This window comes from Balaenoptera musculus, chromosome 5 (genome assembly GCF_009873245.2).
Source record: "Balaenoptera musculus isolate JJ_BM4_2016_0621 chromosome 5, mBalMus1.pri.v3, whole genome shotgun sequence".
NCBI lineage: Eukaryota > Metazoa > Chordata > Mammalia > Artiodactyla > Balaenopteridae > Balaenoptera > Balaenoptera musculus.
In genome coordinates, this window is record NC_045789.1 from 26311085 (window position 1) to 26320290 (window position 9206).

Sequence of the window (9206 nt, forward strand, 5' to 3'; positions counted from 1 at the left end):
AGATAGAGAGAACAAAATAGTGGTTATCAGTGTGGGGGAGGGGCAATATAAGGGCGGGGGAGTGGGAGATACTAACTATTGGGTGTATGATAGGCTACAAGGATATATTGTACAGCCAATATTTTCTAACAACTGTAAATGGAGTGTAACCCTTAAAAATTGTACAAAAACTAAAAAAATTTTTTAAAATTAATACCAATGCAATAATCAAAATTTCCATTCTGATTTTAAATTAATATTTTTACTCCTTCTCCCACCTAGGATCAGGAAAGAGATGGTCATATTCCTTCCCTCACCCCACCTAGAGCTTTTACTCCTCTTCCTGCATCTTGCTACCCAAAGTTTCTGACCCCTCTCGCATACGAACACAGTAAGGGAACAATTGGGTAAGGGGGTAGGAAAGTTCTGACTAGACCAATATCTTCACAGCGGCCCAGCTTTCTACTATTGGCAGAGATTTCCATTCGAATCTTTCTTTTGTAGGTGCTTTTGTGGGTTCTGCAAAACGTTCTCATCACTGGGGACTGCTCACCTACTATTCTCTTGGCTTCTGTAAATCCATCTTCGTCTCAGTTGGTTGTCTCCATCTTCTTCAGTCCTAAGGTAACTGGCAGCACTTCTACTTTCTATTTAAAGCTAGTCCCTCCTCTAGGAATTCATGTCTGATATGCCCAACGGTCCCCCCCAACCCAGAGCCCATAGAAAGCCCATAGGAAAGTCTTTTTCCCATTGGCCCCTCCCCACCAAATTTAGGAATGCTTGTCACCCCCAGCATCACTACCTGTCCTGGCTGCACTGTTGGAGCAGGACTGGGGCATCTATTGTTTAGATTCCCAAGTGAGAGTCGGACTTCTGTAGTGTTCAGAGGACACAAGCACTCCCTCGCTGCTGACCACCCTATGTACTTCATTTTGAATAAATCTCAAGACATTTTTGCAGGGTGGTTATTCTCATCCTCACATTACAGATAAGGAAACAGAAATGATGTGAATAAATAAGCAAGGGTTCAAACTCTGGCTCCAAGATCGATTCTCTTTCCATATCATGCCATGTGAAACTTTCAAGATATCACTATGTATAATGGCATTTTAAATACTAAGAAAAGCGTCATGAAATAAGAAGCGAGTTTTGTGAAGCCTCATAGGAATTACAAAAACGAATGAAAAGTCCCTGCTTTCAATGACACCCAGTTAAGTAGGGGATGGAACTCAAATAATAGTACAAGCAACGCATGAGAATTGAGAGCACTTGTTTAAAGCTAGAGGCTGAAAATCTTTTATCAGTTGCCAGTGGACATAGTCCAGCTAAATAGAGCTGAGGGCACAGATTCATTAGAACTGTGTTGACATAATAAGAGGCTCATGCATGATACTGGGCAGAATTTTGTACTGATTTTTGTTTAAGTGACATTTGGCTCTTAGGAGTTTCTTGTATGAAATTTGCAAAATTTGATAAGACAAATGCTTAGAATAAATCGGAAGGCTCTCCCTCAATTACTATTATGGGTATCATTACAATAACCCTTTAACCACGTCATTCCTCACCTCCCCATGTTCTGCCTTCAAGCATCTCTCCCTTTTCTCCATTCATTTTCTCCCTACTGTAGACACTTTGTTCACACTTACACAAACAAACACCCAGGCCTGAAGGATGACGTTTTCTAATCAGCTTCACTCCCACCCCTACTCCAGTCCCAAAGTTTAAGAAATTCTAAGTGAACCATTCATAGGGGCATGATGACCTCATAGGTAAGATTTCTTTTCTATAATCTTATGATGATTTAATTATAAAAATATGAAGAGTAAAGGCCATTTTTTTCCCCACAAACATTAAATTTAAATGTGAAAAATCCTTTGATAGAAGTACAGATAAATTGAGGAAAAGTTGAAGGAGGTTAAAGCAATTCCTATTTCAGTTATTCTCTGGACTCTCTTGCCCTGGTAGAGATGGCACAGTCACTCTGATCTCTTATTGTCTTTGCCTCGTAAATTACTTTAGAGACAAGGTTAGTCTCATGTTCTCTCTTGGTTCAACAAAATTGGCTTGATGCTTGGGTCATTCTTTTGATTAATTTAACCTAATAATACTGTTAAAACTACTTTTAAATACATATACCAACAGAAATATGTTGTTTTTATTCTTTATTTTTATATAATCAATTTAGTACAAGAATACTCTCTGAACATACAAGTAGGTTAAGATTTAGATTTTTTTAACATATTAAAAAGTAAATCTACATTCCCAGGCTCAAGTATGTACATAATATTATTTACTTAATTATTACACAACAATGAAAAGCTATATGGATTTTTATTCATTTGGAAATAGAACAATCACAAGAAGGTACTTTTTTTTACATTGCTTTTCAAGTTTTACTGTAAATGAGTGAAAACTGTATAGTCACAAAGCCTTAGTCTCTTGTATCCAGAAATTTCTTTTAGATTATTTAAACCAGTTTCCAAAACTTTACTAATTAGAGAAACCAGGACTGGACAGATTAAAGAATTTAATTGACAATACAGAGTAACTTTTAATATATTTACCTGCATGTTAAATTTGGCATTTTGTTGCATTTACAGAGTTATTAAGAAGAAAAAGTCATTAAATCTTTCTCAGGATACTCTGCCCACTGACATAACTAACTCTCCCAGTAGAACACAATGCATCAGTCAGTGCCCTGAACGAGTTAATGCTCTAGACTATCAGACAATTATTTTAAATGAGCCATTTACACGTGTGTAACACCTCACTTTTTTAATGGGAAAAATCTTTTGTGTTGATTTATGCATTATAGGATGAAAGTAGGTGTCATTTTACATATCTATATCTATGTCCATGTCTTTATATATATGTACATATGTGTATGTATGTATATGTGTATGTATGTATGTATGATGCAAGGCATTTCCAAGCACAAGCTTTATTAGTGTGACTAAACATCATCATCATTAGTGTAATACATACCTTGCCTGTTCAGCAATGAAGGAAATAATAGCATTTCGCTGTCCTCTTAATTTATTCAAAACAATGAAAATAGACTTGGAAGTTTAGAATGAGAAGAGAACTTAGATTTTATCTAGATGTTACAAGCCTTTCATTTGACAGCACAATCATTAAAATACAAAAGAATAGAATGTCAGTCTTAAAGAATTGTGGACGAAGCCAACTAAAGTTTTGTATAAGAATTCCAAGTTACTTAATTATAAAAGTTATGCTAACACACAAAAACAAGCGTGAAAGAAAATATTTGTCACTGGACTCATTACAATGAAATTTTCATCCTGAAATTGTACAACTTTGGAAGGTATACAATTTATTGGTTTTTTTACATGCTCATTTTTCACTTGACCAAAATTTACATGTTTATTTTTCACTTGACTGAAGTCTTGTCTTTGAGTTCTTCCAAAACTTGGCTTGGTGAACAGATTCTCATCGATTACTATACTGTAGAAGGATTATAGAGAAAAACAAAACAAAACAGTAGTATAAAACATAGTTATATTTAAATACAACAGGAAATTAATGCATACAAAAATTTCAGGATTCTATATTCTATCAGAGTTGTCCTGGAATACAATTGTTAAGAAATGAAAGGAATTTCTTTTCATTTTAGCTCTATTAGAGTTATGTGAAATGAAAAAAAATTTCTTAGGAAATCTATTCTAAAAACCTTAGGTAAGGAACAAACATAATCACTCTGTTTCTAGTTTCTGCAGAGATGAGCAACTAACAGAGAACTTGTGTAGGGGTAGAATAGAGTGGGAAGGCCGTAAATGATATGTGAGTTGAATTACAGATGTGTGTTTGAATTTAAGACAAGTAGTCTTAAAGTAGCACACACATCTTAAATCTCTTTTAGGAATAATTTTTTTTTTCTTAGACATAAGCAAGGGCAAGTCTGTACAGAAACTCACTGCTAAATTCCTCTCTGATTCTAGCATGTGAAAGAAGGGCTGATCTCCTGCACCAAATCTGACATTCCAACTTTCTTGGCTGGTAGGTTGGATTTATGTTACTTCCGGAGACTGTGTGAAAGGGATGGGACGAACTTTTGCTGTTATGGAAGCAGAGCATTCTTCACAGTTTCCTTCTATTGGGGAATTATAAGAACTGTGCAGCTCAAAATTCTCCCATAAGAAATGGGCTGGCAGGGGTCACATGTGGCCGCCACTGTGGGCAGCTAACTCAGATTCACTTATTCTCATTTCCCACCAACCATTAATCGTGTGCAAGTTCAAGGAGGTTAAAGCAATTCATTCTTTATACCCTAACATCTCTAGTTCTCATTGAGATGGTACGATCACTCTAATCTCTTATTGCCTTTGACTTGTAAGTTACTTTAGAGCAGTATTCTACAAAAATAGGGCTAAAGCATTTTTTTGGAATCTTATGTGTTTCCCAAAATTTCCTGTGAGGTGTGGGGATCAGATTTTATAACCTATTTTGTTAGAGCAGACAGGTAGCTAGATAAGAGAAGAGAAAGGGAAGCACAGGCCAAATGGCAGGAAACCATACAGCTTGTAAACAAGGGGGTCTTTGGGCAGACAAAAACCCCCAGGACTGACAGAAAACCACACATTCTGTGGTAACAAGTGTCCAGGAGGCAGACAAAGAAAGGTGGGAAAAGTCAGGAATCTCCAGTGTCCAAATGTAACCTTTTGCTTATTTTGCCCTCATTACAATAAAATTAGCCTTGCAGATAAAAAGTTGCCATCATGCACCGATGCTGTGACACTTCTGATCAAGGCTAAATAAGGACAAAAATCTCTCCTCTCCTTGGAAAGGTGGAGCTGGGATGAAAATCAGGAAATACAACTCCAAACTTTTCCCTCCCCAGTGAATATTCTGCCCATTCATTTTTGCACCCCATATAACCGGCTTGCTAAAGGAATTCAGGGCAGCTACTCACCTGAGTCTGCCCGCTCTCCCCTTGATAGCATACTATCGCTTAATAAATCCTCACTTTATTTTCTTGACCTCCGTGTCTCGTATCTGAATTCTTTCTGCGATGAGACAAGAACCTACTCTCCAGTAACAATTTCCATAACTTACTAAGACACATTTAATAACTTCATTTGCACAAATATGGGGAAATGAATTGAGCCTAAAATCTGATTCATCTGACTTCCCACTGCCTTTACAAATATTTGAGAAATGAATGGTGACCTGAGGCATTAATCTTGCTAATGTGGAAATGCACCCAATTCCTTGACTACACCATATCCTGTCTTCTTTTATGCTTTTGCTCAAGCTCCCCTTTTGCTTAGAACTGACTTTCCCCCAGAAATGTCTCTCTGTCCCCTAAGACTGCCCTCTGGTAATTTCATTTCCAGAAGCCTTTGCTACCTGCCCCGGTCTTTTTTAGATGCTAACGCCTCTGCTATCTTAAAATTTGTTGCCTACAATGACCACAGTCTGTTTCCCCAACTAGATTCTCAGCTTCTAGAGGACAGAGATTCCTATTTGTATATCTAATGCGAGTGCGGTGCCCAGCCCACAGTAAGCATGTGTTAAATGACTAACAAGGATATATTAATGCACTTTGATGGATTAAATTGTCTCAAACTTTTGTGGGCTATTCCACAGAGAGGCTCAAGATTGTATGGAAAAAAAAAAAAAAAGCAGACAAAACACTAAACACTAAATTTGTCACCAAAATAAATCAGTAGTTAAAAGCATATAGAAATTTAGGTAACAGCAACAAAAAAGGTTTTGACTGGTAAATTCTCCATTTTAAAAACAGCTTCAAAACATTTTTTTGAAACAATGCAGAATGTAGATAAAATAAATACTTAATGCCTATTTGTTCTAGCTGCAAGTCCTATAACGAAGTAACCTTAGTAAGTGAAGTGAATCTGGTACATGACTCAAAACTTTTGTTGTTTTAAGTATCTGCAGATTGGGTTTTATTAATCCTGTTGGCTGAGAATTACATGTAGGCCATTCAGCCTACCGAGCATGCATTTCCTAGGACTAAACAATTATATAACGATCATCGTTAAGCTTTAAGAAGCTATAAGATAATGTGATGAGGCTAGTTCTGCATACAGGTTATGTGGCTGGGGGTAGAAGTTTAAAACTCTCTATTTTTTGTGACCCCAAAGTCCTAGCAAGTCCTTTGAAGATAGGTGCTAGGTCTAGGGTTAAAACTGGAATCTAGAAATTTACAGCCCTTGTTAATTATGGGAAAAACTTCAATCGATTTTGTAGAAGGCAGAATCAGTTCCCTTTTGCTTGAGCATTTAAAGCCCATTCCACAGAGACTTGTTCTTGGTGGACATCTCCCCAAATAGATGTCACTTGGATTTATGTCTGAGGCAAATTTTAATAGAACTATATACTCAATTAGTGAGATTATACAACAGGCCATATTTAATAAAATTGGCTAGGTATTTAAACACATAGTAGAGGCAGCAACTACTACACAGCTCTTATGAATTGCTCTCATGCTGGTATGGGTGCTCCAGAATTGTTAGAGTTTACTTTTTTTTCTTTTCTGCAAGAGAGTACTAATATCTGGATGTTTTTAAATGTAAAAATCTCACACTTTTTAAGGTCGGCATGAGTGCTCTTTTTGGAAGACACTGGGTGAGTCAATACTATTCTGGGTGAGCAAGATACACCCGCTATTTTCCCCATGTTTGTGTACCCCTTCGCACCTGGGAGTGGAAATGAGAACAGAGCCAAGTGACTGGCCATTTGTGCAGAAGTCATTTGGAAATGGAGCCTGCGATATTTATAATAGCTACCAGGTACTTACTATGGCCAAGCACTGTTCTAGGTGCTGTACTTGTGCTGGTTCATTTAATCCTCATGAAACTCTATGAGATGAATGCCATCATCATGTCCATGTTAAATTATCTCCACATTCACTATCATTATCTCCACATGAATAGCTGGCTCAGGGTTACACAGCTGATAAGTGTTGGAGTATGTATTCAAATCCAGGTCTGGCTCCAGATACAGGACTATTAAACTATACCTGCTGGAAGGTCTCCTATACACAACTTTGCAGTTTGGAAAATAAGAAGTACACAAAATAACTTGGTTTTTACTTTACTTATCGTATTTGTTTTACTTTTTTCTTTTTTAAAGATGCATTATGCCTAAGGGAGAATTTCATTATGCTGCAGATAAACATTCACAAAAGAAATTTTTACAGAGGAGGCATTGATAAAATAGAATATAAATGAATCCTAATTGGGTGCACCCTTCCCAACTCAGAAAGAAGTAAGTCATTAATTTACTTCCCTTTCAAGAATGCAAAAGGCAGTAAAAATATTAGCACCAACCTGTTTCTCCTATTTTTACAGAAGTTAAAGGATCGCTTGTTCCAAGAGTTGGATTTCTCTATGAATAAAAACCAGAAGAATGTTAATACCACAGTTTTATAAACTTAGACACAATAAAGAAAAATACCTCAGATTAAAAATATATATTTTTTGGCTAAAGTTTGTTTTCTTTTGATTAAACTTCACTTTGCAGAGTTCTTTTGCGGGAGAAGTCGTTATTCTGTAGATATTTACAAACTTTGATTTAAATTTGTATTTCTAAATAGTATTTGTTATTTCTATAAGTGAATTATTACCCCAAACGTTGGCTCTGTCATATTTCCCTGCTGTAATGAAAAGCTGAAATGGAAATTTTTAAAAAAGAGATAAGTTCTTTTAGTCATATTAACCATGACCCAGTTCTTCTATATCCATATAGAAGATTTTCTCTGAATTTTGCCAACTAAGTATGTCATTGACTTTTTCAGATTTTAGATCACCAACCAAGAGAGAAGACAACTAAGTTTAAGTTTGCCATCTATGCCCAAACCCAAGGAGATGACTTTTTCCCCAACATTTAAACTGCAAACGAGGGGTCATCTCCCACTCAAGTCGTTACAAAATCTCTCATATTAGAGTAGATACTCTCAATTACTTTACTTTTATTTAGAGAAGATACGTTGACATGGAGTAATGCTAATCAGTCATAGATTTGGATGATTATCAAAATCACCTAATAAAAATAGTTAAAAAAGAAAAGGGCAAAGGAACTTTATGTAGATTTACTGTCAATCTTGTTATAGCCCTGCCATTGCAATATTGTTATCTATCTAAACAAGCCTTTTTAAAAGAATATATAGTGTTTATAGTATGGAGATCACAAAGAGAGGTAAAAAATAGAGTGTGAATAAGAACTCAATTGTACCATTCTTTTGTGACTAGGGACTTAATGATCTATGATTATAGTTCCAATTACTAGCATTATAATCACGCACACGAATGTTGTGTCCCAACTGTCTTATAAAGAAAGTTACAGTAAAGGTTGTGTGCTTTGGAATCTGTCATACAGACTCAAAATTAACTTTAGGGGTGAAAAAAAAAATCAATCATGCTGGAAAATTCATAGGTGGAGTTTGAAAAATCTGTCTCAAGAAATATGAGAATAAAAAAAAGCAAACGTTTTAAACATGCCTAAATATATCATGTTATTTTAAATATTTTTCATACACAAATTAAACTAGATACTATAATTAGAAATTTGACTATTTCATCCATATCCATCAAAATGTATTAAATCAAGTTAGACAAAAACTTTGGAGGATCTTTCATTGGAAAAGGGGGATAGATTTATATTTGGGGTTTCTTTATAGGGCAAGTGCAAAAAAAAAAAAAATTCTGTTAGAGTAATGCAGTGACTTCTATGTGTCCGGTTGAAAAAGATGAGTTTTACCCAGTTTTGTTTCTCTTTGAGTTTAGTTGAACGCAAAGGACTAAACCCTCCTAGAGCTATTTACACCAGCATTTACAGCAAAATTAAAAACTGAGTCCTCACCTTTATCAGCAGGCCAATAAGCTTAGCACTTATTAGGATAATTCCAATGATAACAGCCATCACAGAAAAAATAATGACTGTTATTACTATGAGAGAAAAATAAAGCAGCAAATTACAAAAGTGTGAAGTAAATGACATAGCAATTGAAAAGTAAAGCAGGTAAAATCAGGGTAATATCACTTTGTCTTTTTTATAGAAAGTACATTAATAAACTTTTATGTATATTTTATTTTTTCAAAAATTAGGTTTTTCACAGTAACCACGTGGGAAACTGGGACTTTGAGTGGTAAAATCTTTTGTCCAAGATCACACAACTAACGACAGTACCAAGACCCAGGGGTTTCAACTCCAAGTCCGGTGGAGTTTACAGGACCTCAGAGGTA

The 9206-nt window shown here is 35.7% G+C and overlaps 1 long non-coding RNA gene across 1 annotated transcript; it reads right to left on the reverse strand.

Moving 5' to 3' along the window:
* Positions 1 to 3373: 3373 nt before the first annotated feature.
* Positions 3374 to 8898, reverse strand: LOC118895421. The gene is made up of 3 exons (XR_005019945.1): positions 8824 to 8898; positions 7293 to 7350; positions 3374 to 3444 (listed from the first exon to the last, which is right to left on the reverse strand). It is a non-coding gene; the product is annotated as an uncharacterized LOC118895421 (long non-coding RNA).
* Between the last annotated feature and the right edge of the window lie 308 nt (positions 8899 to 9206).